Consider the following 14,058-nt stretch of genomic DNA (forward strand, 5'->3'; position numbering starts at 1 on the left):
GCATCTATAACAATCATGAGAAAGACAATTTCTAACTATATGTGACATTCGGGCTTGCTGACTTGTTGCATTTAGTAATGGTTTTGACAATAAATGGTTAGTGTGGTGCAAAGGATTAATGGTGAGGGTGGTGTGTGGTTTACATCAATTTTAAATAACTTTAGCAACCAGGTAACATTTTTAAATTTTTCTCAGATTGGAAGTAATGATTCTTTTTTTGTTTAGTTAAGTTCTAAGAGTATATTAATCATGTTCACGGTTTTTAAAATGTAAACACGGATAGCATGTATCAGGGAAGTTATTGGTTTTCTTGCATAGTATAATATGGGAAGATACCATAGAGTTTATGTGCTAATACCAATAGACCAATGTTAGTTTTTTGGACTGGAGTCGCCATCAATTACTAAACATTATTAGAATGGGATGAGTAGAATTTCTAGATTGATTATATGACGGTTACATCGTTTGCGTTAAAGAAGGAGAATCGTAGAGGCTCCATTCTCTATCGTCAACATCAAATACAAAGAAACCTTATAAACCAGTGTTTTGACACCCGACCAAGACACTGAACCGGACGATTTACCAGGTCTCTGGATCATTGGGTCAACCGCGGTTTAAGAAATTAATTAGTTTTATTATATTATAATATATTAGCTATGAAAATAAATAAATAAAATTAAAGTTAATATTTTAAATGTTTTCAAACATAAAATAATTGTTTGGATATGTATCTATTTTATGTTTAATTTTTTTTTTGAAAATACTTAACTTTAGTTTTCATTTTTGTATTTTTATTTGACATACAAAATATTAAAAAATAGTCTAAAGTATTTAAAGAAAATATGTAACATAAGAGTTATGAAATCTAAAAAAAATCAAGACATAAAATTCATAATAAATTAAACTTCCAAATTAAAACATCATTGTAATAAATTGTCAATAACAAAAATAAACTAACACCTAATTACAATTAACACCAAAACACATTAAATAAAATTGAAAAATGTTTTTAATTATTAAAAGGAGAATGCCACATGACATTTCAGCCCCCCCCCCAAGAAAAAAAAAAACTCAACTTTATTATATAAGATTTGGATGCAAATTCTACGTCTGTTTTGTCATACAAAGATGCTATGTTTTATTTAAGCAGATGATGAAGGTGCAGAACCAAAACCAAACCTGGAAGAACAAGTGCGTTACTTACAAAAACACCAAGAGATCTCATCTCGTGATGATGAAGTCTCTTCTTCGAACACACTGAAGGGTCTGAGAGAACGTCTCTTTGAAGATGGAGGCTTTCCACAGAGTCCTTAATTCAACAGAATATTATGAAACTCGTCCTTTTCCAGCTGGTGGATACAACTGGTAAGTTATCATAATTTGACCATTTATTCGCCGTAATATATTATTATATTATATAAAATTTCACTTGATCTGTATCATCATACTATATATACAGGACTCTTCGTGTGTACCCTGGTGGGAACAAAAAGGATGGTGGTTCAGGTTACCTTTCGCTTTATGTAACCATTGATAAGTCGAGCCTCGACGCTGCTGCACATCAAGAGGTTTATGCGGATCTCAAGTTTTACGTCTTCAACAGGAACCAGAGGAACTACTTCACCATCCAAGGTTTTCTTTGCTAATTTTTCAATCCGACACGGAAAAAAAACAAGATGCTACGTGTAAAGTATTGATAATGTGATTAATCTATATTTCTTGTGTTAAACTGTAGATACCGAAGTATTCCGATTCAATGCCTTCAAAACGATGTGGGGATTCTCTCAGGTTCTCCCTCTTGATACCTTCAAAGACTCAAGAAACGGTTACCTTTATGATGGAGATCACTGCGAGTTTGGTGTTGATGTCACCGTTCCTAAGCCTTATCAGAAATCAGAACTTTTTATCTTTTAGTAAGCGTACAGACAGATTCACCTGGGCAATTAGGGGATTCTCCACGCTGACCAAATATACTTATTCAGATATCTTCTCCTTCGCTGGAAGAAAATGGTGGGTCCACATTAACTCAAACTATAAAAAGTTTTGTTTCATGACTTAAAAACAGTAACTTTTTTTCTTGTCACCACTTGGATTCTAACCTGGCACATACTTAATTCATACTAGTGACAAAAAAGGTTCTTGTTTTAGTCTTTGCAAGTTACCAAAATGTGTTTCAAATGATGACACAGGCAATTAGCAATAAATCCAAGTGGTAGTGGCAGCGCAAGTGGAAAAGCCGTGTCACTCTTTTTTTACCTTACGGCGAACCAGAGAACCGGAGACTATGAAGCGGTTTATGTTCTAGCCAAGTTTCAAGTTCTTAACCAACGAAAGCTCAGCAACATCCAGATGGAACGTAAGTAGAGATTGATATATTTATATATTCTTCACAATGAAAACATTTTTCAGATAATTACTGAGTGCTCTCCTGTGATCTTCATATTTTTTTCCCGACAGTGGAGAATTGGTACGGAATAACATCGTTTGGATGGGGTTTCAATGAGTTCATCTCTTTTGATGATCTCAGAGATTCATCAAAGGGTTTCCTTGTGGATGATACGCTGATGGTTCAAGTCGAACTGGAGGCCATTTCTACTACCAAGTACTTCCCGAGTTAGATGATTTTCCCAAATAAATGAATATGCAGCTTCATCTATGCTTTATATATCAACCACCACTATTTGTTTTCTTTATCGGCTATATTCAACCAGTTAATAATAAAAATCCATGTTTTTTTACAAAGAAAGGAAAATTTCATAAAAATTCGCCAGCTATGCAGCTTCATCTATGCTTTAGAGCAGCTCCAACGGAGTGTTTTAGCGAGTCCCTAGCGCGTGTCTTTAGGCAAATAAAATAAAAATAATAATAAAAAAAGAGTTAACCGAAGGATTGATCCTTAATCAAGGAATTTAAGGATCAAATCCTTAAGGACGTGGCAAAGTGTGAGTGGTCCGGCTGGAGTTTGCGTTTTGCGTGTGGAAAAAAACATTCACTCTCCATCACGAAAAAAAAAATCTAGAAGGCGAAAGGCGATTTGACTCTGACAAAAGAGACCAAAACCCTAATCTATGCAGGAGGATGATGAATTTGGGCAGGAAGAATCGAATATATGTTTCAAGAACCAAGAGATTCTGGTGGCCACGATCTGGATTCAAGCTTTCACCGGTACCAATTTCGATTTCTCCACGTACTCCTCGGATTTGAAATCGTTTCTGTAAACGACGTAATGGTCTCATGGAGAAAGCTCGTCAGCTCTCGATTCTCTGTGGATCCTCCGTAGTGTCCTCCGTAGCTGTCCTCATCGTTTCCTTAACCAACGATTATGGGATTGTTCGTTAGTTTGTGTTTCACCATTTACTTGACTCTGTTCTGACTTGTAAAACAGAGGAAAGAGCAGTTACAAGATTCTCTCGCCTGACATCATGGTGTGGACAATGATTCTGTTAAGCCATCACCAAGACTGGCAAGAAAGGGCGAGAGAGGAAGTGATGCAGGTATTCGGTTTAGAGTTTTTAGATACTGGTTTGTTTGTTTGTTTGTTTGTTTCAGCTCGAAACTGATATGTAAGCTAACGGGTGACACGGTGAACAAGACTGAGGAACATATTTGGAAGCATATCAATGGACGACAGCTTCCTCAACAAGCTAGGTTTGTGTTTTTTGAAGCTTGATGAGAGTTGTTTATGTTACAAAACTTGTTAACGGTTGTGTTGTTGCTTGTTTAACAGAGGAGAAAGAAAGAGAGAAAGAGTCTGGTGCTATTCCAGAGGAAGGTGGAGAAATTGTGGTGAAGGAAGAAAAGAAGAAGAATAAAAAGAAGGAGAAGAAGACTAAGAAGGAGAAGAAGAAAAACAAGACGTCAGATCACATTCCATGGCGGTTTGTTCTTCCATCTTTGTTTATATTCTTATAGTATCTTATGCGGGAATGATTTTGCCGTAGTTCTTCCGGAATTTGGATTATATCCGCTTGCCGACGAGTTTGATTTGCTGCTACTTGCTAATTCATTGTTTCTGTTTCTGGAATCGATTTTTGAGTCTATCGGTGTTGATCTGTATATGCAACTAGTGATCGTGTGTGTGTAACTTTGTTTGATTTTGTCTTTGAAGACTGTCTCAAACTCCTTGCAGAGTATCGAAGATGAACAAGATATCAGATTTTTGTTGTGAAACTGTGTTGTTCTTGTAAACAAAAGTGTCACAGAACATAAACACATCTAATCATATTGCTAATTTTTTTTTTCTAAGGATTCAAAATCAGAAAACACCATTGGACATTCTATTTTCAATAAAATCCTTAACTATTCTAAAAAAAAAAAAATTAGTTTAATAATCCTAAGGACTCCAATGGTGGTAACACCATTGGAGATGCTCTTATATCAACCACCACTATTTGTTTTCTTTGTCGGCTATATTCAACCAGTTAATAATAAAGAGTGAAAATTGCCAAAACAGAACAAAAATTCAGCATCGTTATTCCTATAGTATAAAACTAACATTTAGTCGTTCATTTAGTATAATTTTTTCATAATTCCAAAAATAACCATTGATTAATTTAATTAAACAAATTAAATAAATTAAACAAATTAAACTAATAGATTTTTTAAAAAATTAACAAAAAACGTTTTAAAAAGGGAAAACAAAAATAAAACTTTTTAAAATGTTTTTTAATAAAACAAAATTCGTAAACTTTATAAAATAAAAATAATTTACAAAAATATTTTAACAAAAAACGTTAAATAAAATTTAGAAAAAACGTTTTACAAATTTTTATTTTTATAAAAATTTAAAAAAGAATTTGATAAACTTTAATAAAATAAAATTTGTAAACTTTATAAAAATAAAACTTTACATAAAAGTTTTAATAAAAACTTTAAACAAATTTTATACAATTTTTTACAAAGATTTATTTTTATAAAAAATTTAAAACATTTGTAAACTTTTTAATTTTATCAAACTTTTTAATAAAATAAAACTTAAAAAAATAGTAATAAAAGTTTAATAAAAGTAAACTTTGTAAACTTTATAAAAATAAAAATAAAATAAAAATTTACAAAAAGTTTTTGGTAAAAAATTTAAATAAACTTTATAAAAAATGTTTGCAATGTCTTTTTTATAAAAAGCTTGAAACGTTTGTAAACTTTTTAGTTTTATTAAACTTAAAAGAAAATAGAACAAGAGTTTGTGAAAATCACAAGACAAACTATGGAGATATCATAGAATGATGAAGGAAAAAAATGAAAAATCATTATTTTCAAAAGTAAAATCGACCGTAACACGGTTTAGGAAGTTATAATATTTTTAGGAGATTTTTAGAATATTTTCTTAACTAAAATTTCATTAATTTTCGCAAAAAATCAGATATTTTTATCTGTAGAAGGCGCGTTCTAAAAGTTTAGAAGAATGATAAAAATCCCCAATACACTTTCAACTTTGAGTACATGTAAGAGTAAATTGTAGAAAACACATTCCCGAAATTTAGAATACTTTATAGAAGTAGAAGATGCAAGGAAAGTTGATACCTTTACGATTAGTCGAATGCGCATTCCTCTTATTTACAAATTTAGTAAATAGTAGAATGAACATTCTAAAAGAAGTAGATGAACATGTTTATTTTAGAAATCGTTTTCTACTATACCATTTTTCGTAGAAGACGCAATCTACTTTTAGTAGAACATATTTTAAAAACAATTTATCAAGTTTTTGAACAAAAAAAATTACCGGCTTGTGTATATGGGTGTTCTATTAATTTTTTATATTTTTAATAATTTTTTGATTCACAAAATTATTTATTTCATTAGTTTTTAGAAATACAAAAGGTAAAAAGAAGAAAAATAGAAAAATAGTTTTATACTAAAGGAACAACAATCTAATTTTTTTGTTCTCTGTTGGCAATTTTCGCAAATAAAAGTCCATGTTTGTTTACAAAGAAAGGAAAATTTCATAAAAATTTGTCAGCTATTTTTTTGAAATAAATCTCTAAACGGCAACTTCAGGCAAACAAAAATGGAGAAAAATCCAGATAGCATTAATTTACTAATTGTGTATCATTGTTATGATTTGTGCATTTATCCCATAATGGAATTGTCAAAACAGAAATCTCATAATGGCTGAGACAAATTTGGATACCTTTGTTTTAAAAAAATCAGAAAACCTGTTTTTTCTCTCCAGCCTAAACTAGGAATGGCAAACAAGTTGTCACGTACTGCACCGCAGCGGGCTCGTCTTCAAGCGGTTCACGGCAGATCAGGCTCGCATGGACCATGGTCTCTGATATGGTTGACCAAACCCGCTCCGCAGAAAATGTAAGCTTTTGCGGATCGACCTGAGGGACATGGATTACATATGATGGCATAGGGTTTCTGGACGCTTAAAAGCATGATTCAGGTCGTTTGTAGATCCAGGATGAAGAGAAGCAAGTCAGAGGTCGCATCATCATCGTCGGAGCTATAAGCATCTGTCGGTGGAACTGGCCATCAACAAAGCTTATCGCTCATGATGTGAAGCTTAGCTGCTGCAGGTAGACACGACGTAAAGACAAAAACCACTGTTAGAGCTCCACACTTCATCGTTGGAGGTCTTACGGTTCTGTCGGTGGAGAAAGAACTGAAACACCTCTCTCTCTCTCTCTCTCTCTCTCTCTCTCTCTCTCTCTCTCTCTCTCTCTCTCTCTCTCTCTCTCTCTCTCTCTCATTTTAGTACTTTCAGGTGGAAAGTGAAGGGAAGAAATGACATTTGCGGGTCTTTGTTCTCTCGCATGACCCGCTTCGGGACATCATGCTGAAGGCCCGTCCCGCTAAAGACCCATCCGGCAAGAACATGTCCTGTGAGTCCTGCAACTCTAAGGGCTTACAATATCAAGGCCCGATACCATCCATTACAAGTTTTTGCGGGCCAGTCCGCGATCCAAGTCTAATATTACCATCTCTAGCATAAACATGGCTCTTGTCTGATATCTTTGTAACTGACGACATTACATCTTTTGCCATATTCTATTTTTTTTATAACCGTGGAGATTTTAAAGATTTCGTAGGCTCAAAGACTAATCCCACGAAGTCTTGCATCCGGATACACAACTTTTTTTTGTGCACAACATCCGGATACACAACTAATCCACAAATATGGTACAAATAGGTGGTCAAAGTAAATCAAACTCAGGACGAAAGTTCCAGATAGAATCTTTTTATCACTCGGATAGAAGTGGATATCTAACTAATAAATTAATAAGACAAATGACAAAACTAGAGATAGAATGAAACACCGTTTTTAATAGAGATCTTTTCAGATACTCATTTTGTACTCATGTTAATACATTACTAGCTATGGTTGTTTTAGAAAATCCAAACCTAATTCTATAATATGATATTAATAAAATACTAATATAATTAATTTAAGAAACTCCTGTTAGTATACTAGGTGATGAACCTGCTCTTATAATCTTCGAAACCAAAATTATAAAAATCTATATTACAACATTTTAATTCTTTTTTTTTCTTTTTTGTTTTGCTGAAATATATCTTCATCTTGCATATAAAATTTAACTGGAGAAAAAATAAAAGCTTCGATAAATATTCTGATTATAAAGAAAGGTGGAGAGAGAGAAACAAAAATGTTTTATAGAGATTATTTTTAAAATATAACGGAATGAATTTCATTATTACTCTGGATTTTGTCTAAGGGAGAAAATCTATACTATTAAAAGAGAAATATTTTGAAAAAATCTACTTATGAAAAGTTGTTAGACCTTTTCATTAGCTAATTATTTTTGGTCTTACTTTATATTTTTTTTAACAATAAATTACCTTAAATTTCTCTAACAATACTTTTTGGTTTTACCGTATCTCTATCTATTTTAATAGAGATCTTATTTCTACAAATATCCCACCCATATGATCATATATAAGTCAAAAGTCTTTAACAGAAAAAAGAAAAAAAGTTATACGTCTTTGCTATAGGTCTTATTATTGTTTATATTTTATTGCTTCCATAACTATACAATAATACTACAACCGCAAATTCTAACTCAAAATATAAAAAAGTATTCGTAATACCAAAAATATGCTATAATACTCAAATATAACTAATATATACGAGCAATGTTTCAAGAGAAATTCTTTAAGATAATACATTTTTAGTTTATTTTCATAATAATAGTTTTCAAAGAAGAAAATGATCAAAAAATGTTTTATTAAATAAAAGATGCACTTATACTCTTAGAATTAATTGATCTCGACTTATGATTTATAGTGAAAAGGTGGGGTTTTAGAATGAGATTTCAAAATTTTTAAAATAAAAATTTTAAAATTTAAAATTTCAAAATCAAAATGGCTATTTTGGTTATTTTTTTAATTTTTAGTATTATTTTGTGACAAAAACTAACAAAATAGCTATTGGATAGAATTGCCAACATTTCAAATTTCTAATGGAGTCGAGTTGGACATAGGCCCGAAACGACCGGTAGGTCAATTTTTTTACCTAATAGATATTTTAGCCTAAACTTGGCCGAACCGAACCTGTATATCTTTATTATGTTTTAAAAATAAACCCGCGGTTTTAAGCGCGGATAAAAATCCAGTAAATAATTAAAAGCAACTGATTTCTTTGTCAAGTTGTCATCCACCATGGATTCTATATGAGTTTCATCGTATACTATGTCGGAGGCGGGTTTTACTCCCCTCCAAATTCGATTCAAGAAGCCGTTTCAATATCACAAAGGCCCGATAAGACGAAAATAGGCACACGAAGCATGACGTCTCATCCCGAGCTACAAGGCTAGTCAGCGCCGAGATAACACGGTCAAACCAAAATGAAAAACAGACCAGGGCAGTAAATGCGTCTTAATGGCACTAATTCTTACATGATAATTATCGCACAATAGGAAGCCTTAAATCTGAACAATTCAAAAATTCGCATCTGATCATGATATGAGTTTATTTTTCCTTAAATAACAAAGAGGATTAAAGGACTATTCTTCATGCTTATAAGAAATCTACAAAAAGTTTGTTCAAAAAAAAAAAATATCTACAAATCAATTACAAGGGATGCCACATTAGGAGAATGCAGATAATATACAGCTATAGACATATCACAATATGCTTTTCTGCAATCATTTTCTTGGTAACTGAAAAGTTACAGGTCTTAGATCCACAATCGCCTCGGGAAAGTGACCAGAGCAAGATTAATTGGTCCCGATCCCCCCACCCCCACCCCCTTAATGGTAGGATTTGAACCTAAAAATTATATGATCAATGAACAGACTTCTCTTTCTCACTTTCTCTCCTCCACGAACGGAGCTAATGCCGTCCTTTTCTCTTCATGTTTCTCCTTTTGGTTATAAGTCTTCTAAGTGATAATCTCCCCCACAGATTAACGTTAAACTTTTCCATCAGATGAAAAAGAGCTTGGTTTGGAATGAGTATTTAGAGAAGAAGTAGAAGATGATTTGCTGATAGAGTTGGTGCCTTTGGAAGGAGAAGAAGAGGGTAGTGGAAGCTTCTTTGGGAGCATTTGTTCCCAGTGGACTTGAGGGAACCTTGAAGCATCTGAGACGAGTAGAAGAAGTGAGACAAGAGCCAAGAACATGCACTTTTGTCTGCAGAAAACAAACGATGCCATCTTAACCGTACGTGTGAATGTGATTGAAGATGATCAAGTGATTAGAGAGAGAGAAGGAAAGATGATTATGTATAAGAGAGGACACACGACCAGTATCATGAAGAAGCGGCCTAGGTGTTTGGTCTAGGAAAGATGATGTCAATTAGCCGACAAGACGGACCACTTTTCATTTCTTTTCTCTAGTTTTAAAGTTTCTTACACGTATGGCCTATGAGTATGTTTATTTTTACACTAAGATTAGTGTCTTTTGAAGGCTGAGGAGAGCTGATAATATTCTTTTAGTCAAACAATCATGACAGCACGAGTGTTGTTTTTCTAATACATAGCTAAATAAATTCTTGGAGAGAGAATAAAAAGATTTTTGAGAAGTGAAAGAAAGGTCTTATAAATGGCGCACCTTTGACACTTTTGTATCCTCTTCAGCCAACAGTGGCGCAATTGAAAATTCCTTATATTCGTTATTTATGGGTGATTAAAAATACATATACACCTGTGATGTATATTCAATAAGTTTATGCGTGCTATATGTGGTTGTTGACAACTAACGTTGCCTCCCCCCCCTCTCTCCCTCCCTTTTCCTTTTGAACGATCAACTAACATCACCTTTATTGATTAACTTAAAGTTTAGGCAGTTTAGGCAACTCCTTTGGACGATCAAAAGACATCTCATGCACCAAAAGTATTATAATAAGGAAAAATAGAAAATTAAAAAAGATACACTCTCAAATTTTGTTTGTTTCTTAAGAAATTTTGATAGTTTTGGTCATTTTAGATATGTTTTATCCTTTTGTCATGGAAAAATAATAAACTAAATCTTAAAAATATAAAAATATAAATATAATTAGAAACATTAGTATGACTATTTATATGTTTAAAATTCTTCATAAAATAATAGGATCATATTTTATTTCATGTTCTAGCTGGTGATAGAATAATTATTCTGACCATCTACTTAGTATAGAAATCATATGCTAAGTTTTATAAATAGATCTATCATGGATATATAACACAATTTTCTTGTATATTCTAGAGTAGAATTCATTATGTTATATTCTAGCAAGATGTCAGTAGTCTAACTTAAGATTTATTACAACTTATAGCCATGACTCTACGATCTATTTTTTCCTATTTATGTGTCATATAATTTGATCTGACTTTTACCTTATATTACTTCTACAGAAGAATAAACTTTATATCCAACTCTACAATGTTCTGCAGAACGTATGATACATATTATAACCAAATCACGTAAATATAGAAACTTTCATATTTTCAGTTAATATATTTCCTAAATATATACTAAATATCTCATAATATATTCTCTCCCACTTTTTCCTTTTGTTTTAGAGATATTTAGTTGGATAACCAAAAAAGAATAAATAATTAGGTATTGATGCAAGAAAAAAGTTATTTAGGTTGTAGGAGATGTGAACCAAAGTGAAGTTACAATTTTGTCCACTCGCTCCTTCCTCTCTTCTATTCTTTCTCTGAAACTTTCTCGAGAAAATTATATTCTCTGTAGAAAAAAAAACAATCACATTCATTTTTTTCTCGCCGCGAGATCCCCATCTCTCCATTCCCGTCGATGCATTGATCAGCGCATGTGATCATATTATCTCCTCTGTTAGTTTCTACCTTGCTAAGCCATTGTTCTTGATTTCTCTTTTTTTTTCATAGAATCCACAGAGAAAGTTTGAGACTTTAAGCGATTTTCTTATTATAATCTCATCATCACACAATGTTGAAGCATATTAAACATGACTTCCTACACGACACTGTCGCCGATAAGCTTCGCCGCAGATCATTGCATTTCGAAAACAATAAACAAGATAATGCCGATCATCGTGGATGGCCGATCACTCCGCTTCAGACACCTCTGAGTGGACTCACTTCCGTGGCAACCACCACCAGCACCGATGTATTTTTTTGCGCGTATTGGAGAGGGTAAAGTGATAAAAGTGGTGAAGCAGAAAAGAAGGAGAAGGAGACTTGGACGAGAGAAACTTTGCACATTGGTCCCAACTAGCAACCTTCTTGTAAAGATAGAAAGTTTAGGGATTTTGAATCTGGAAAAAGGGGAGTAGAAGGGAGAGATCGATGAAAGACAGTAAGGGCATTATTGGGATTTTTTAAATAGAAACAATATACATACCACATACCTAAATAATCTTTATTCTGTGTATATAGGATGCAATTACTCTTTGTTTTACCTTTCTAATATTAAAACAACTCTTGTTATTATTAATTCATATCAATTGATTAATTTTAGGGATATTATGGAATTAATAGAAATCTAAATTATATTTTCCTAAATAATCTTCTAAGAATCCTATTGAGACACAAACCTAAGTTCAAAGTCTCTCTTTTTCCAATTTTCCCTAATAATTAGTTAATGTAGATCCTCAAATCCACATTAGAAATTTGATATTGTTAATTTAGGGAAGAAATAATTTGTGGGCACAAAATCATTAGGACACAACGATTTAATCAGATTCAAGTTGATGGAAAATAGATTGTATTGATACATAATGAGTTAACAGACGTTTAGTTGTTGATCGAGTTTAACAGTTGACTATTCATGTTTCTTAAACGGCCGAGTCAACAAAATATGAGAGCTAAAATAACCAATAATTAAAAATTGAGGAACTTTTTGGCTCAAACACGAGGTGAAGACTTTTTGGCTTTAATTTGAAAGTTCGGAGTTTTAATGGTCGTTTTATCATTTTAGATATATATATTTTGTGTGTTGTGTCTTAAATTCAAATAACACTACATATTCAAATTAATGTTTATTAGTTAAACATAAAATTTTATTTTTGATTTTTTATCTATTTTGAAGACATTTTGACATTTTTGGATATGCATATTTTTCAGATTTGAAAACAATATTTCAGACTTCGAAATTTATTAGAAGAGTTCATTAAAGTTTACTAAACTGTAATGCACTAGTAGGCTTCTAGAGAAATACGCTAGCAAATTTTTAAAATTAGTAAGATTTTATTTTTCATCAATGACTTTTGTGCATTTTTGCACCAAGTCCGAATAATATTATATATTCAATTCAATTTTATTGATAAAATTTTATTTTTATCTGAAATTATTAAAATATAAATTAAAATTATACCATCAACTGTAGACTATGAAATATTATCTGCTGTACAATTTTTAAATAAATTTAAAATTTACTTAAAAATTATTAAAAACCTTTCATATATAAACATAAAAATATCTTAAAACTTCATAAATTTTGAAATGTAAATATAAATTATAACTTATTTTATCAACTATATAGCACACAGTGGTTATGTTTCATTAAAAAGGTGAAAATACAATTATATATGTATGGTTAATTAATCTAAATTTAGAGTTAAGATTTGATGGATGATGTTTAGGATTTTTAAAAAAACTAATATTTAAATTTTTTAAAAAGTTTAAAAATCGGGCTTCAAAATAAAAAAAAGTTTGGATTGATTTTTTTTAGATTCTTTTTATAATTTTTATAATTTTTATAATTTTTTATTTTTTATTTAAATATGTTTATATTTATATATCTATAAATAAGGATATAAGAATATCTTATATCATGCCCTTTTTCAAAAAAAAAAAAGAATATCTTATATCTTTTGTTTTATCAGAAAGGAAACTTCATTAGACATTACTGGGCACCAGAGAGGGTAATGTCAGAAACCTGTCAGAGCTGATTGGCCAAAGAGTCTGCCATCTCTTATATCTTTAATAAAAAAAAATTAGGTAAAAACCCCTATTTTAGAATTTTTTGGGGAAATTTACCCAATAAACTATAAAATATTGTTTTTGGCAAAGAAATAGTTGAATATAAACAAGGAGTTAGTCACACGCTCGTGGAAAGGGTCTTTACAAAAATGTCAGAAGGGGAGTTATCAAACAATAAAATATTGTTGCTTACATAAATTTTCAGTAAAAAGTAAATATTTAAAACATTTTACACATAGAAACATCAAAAATTCTCTTATACTTCGCACATTTTAAAATAGGTGGAATAGTTTAAAACAGTGTTTAGTACTTTCATTTATTTTCTTTGTTTGTTTTAATATTAATTGCATCTATTTTAGTATGGTTCGTTCATTCTCGAGTTAGCTTCCAATTTAGTCATTCAGGTTTAGACATATATAGTTTACTTGAGCTAATTGCTTTACATTCTAATAATTAAAAATTCTTTCTGTATCTTTATATTACGCATTTGCATCCAGAGAATTCAAACGAAGATTTTTATATATAAAATAAAAATTTCAAAGATTTTTTAGAATTTTCTAATACATAATAAACCCACCTAGCCAAAAAACTATAAAGATAGAGATGAAACATATTATAGGCACCATCCACCTACGTGTAAGATACCGATGCTAATCCGTTGGCTACTCCGATTCTAAACTTAGAAAATCAACACAATATTGCTTTTTTCTTAG

General features: G+C 31.4%; 1 pseudogene; it reads left to right on the top strand.

Annotated features, from left to right (window-relative positions):
• The first annotated feature begins 1,113 nt into the window (after nucleotides 1-1,113).
• On the top strand, nucleotides 1,114-4,056 carry LOC108847078 (uncharacterized; annotated as a pseudogene).
• Nucleotides 4,057-14,058: the final 10,002 nt, after the last annotated feature.

Source organism: Raphanus sativus, chromosome 3 (assembly GCF_000801105.2).
Source record: "Raphanus sativus cultivar WK10039 chromosome 3, ASM80110v3, whole genome shotgun sequence".
NCBI classification, from domain to species: domain Eukaryota; kingdom Viridiplantae; phylum Streptophyta; class Magnoliopsida; order Brassicales; family Brassicaceae; genus Raphanus; species Raphanus sativus.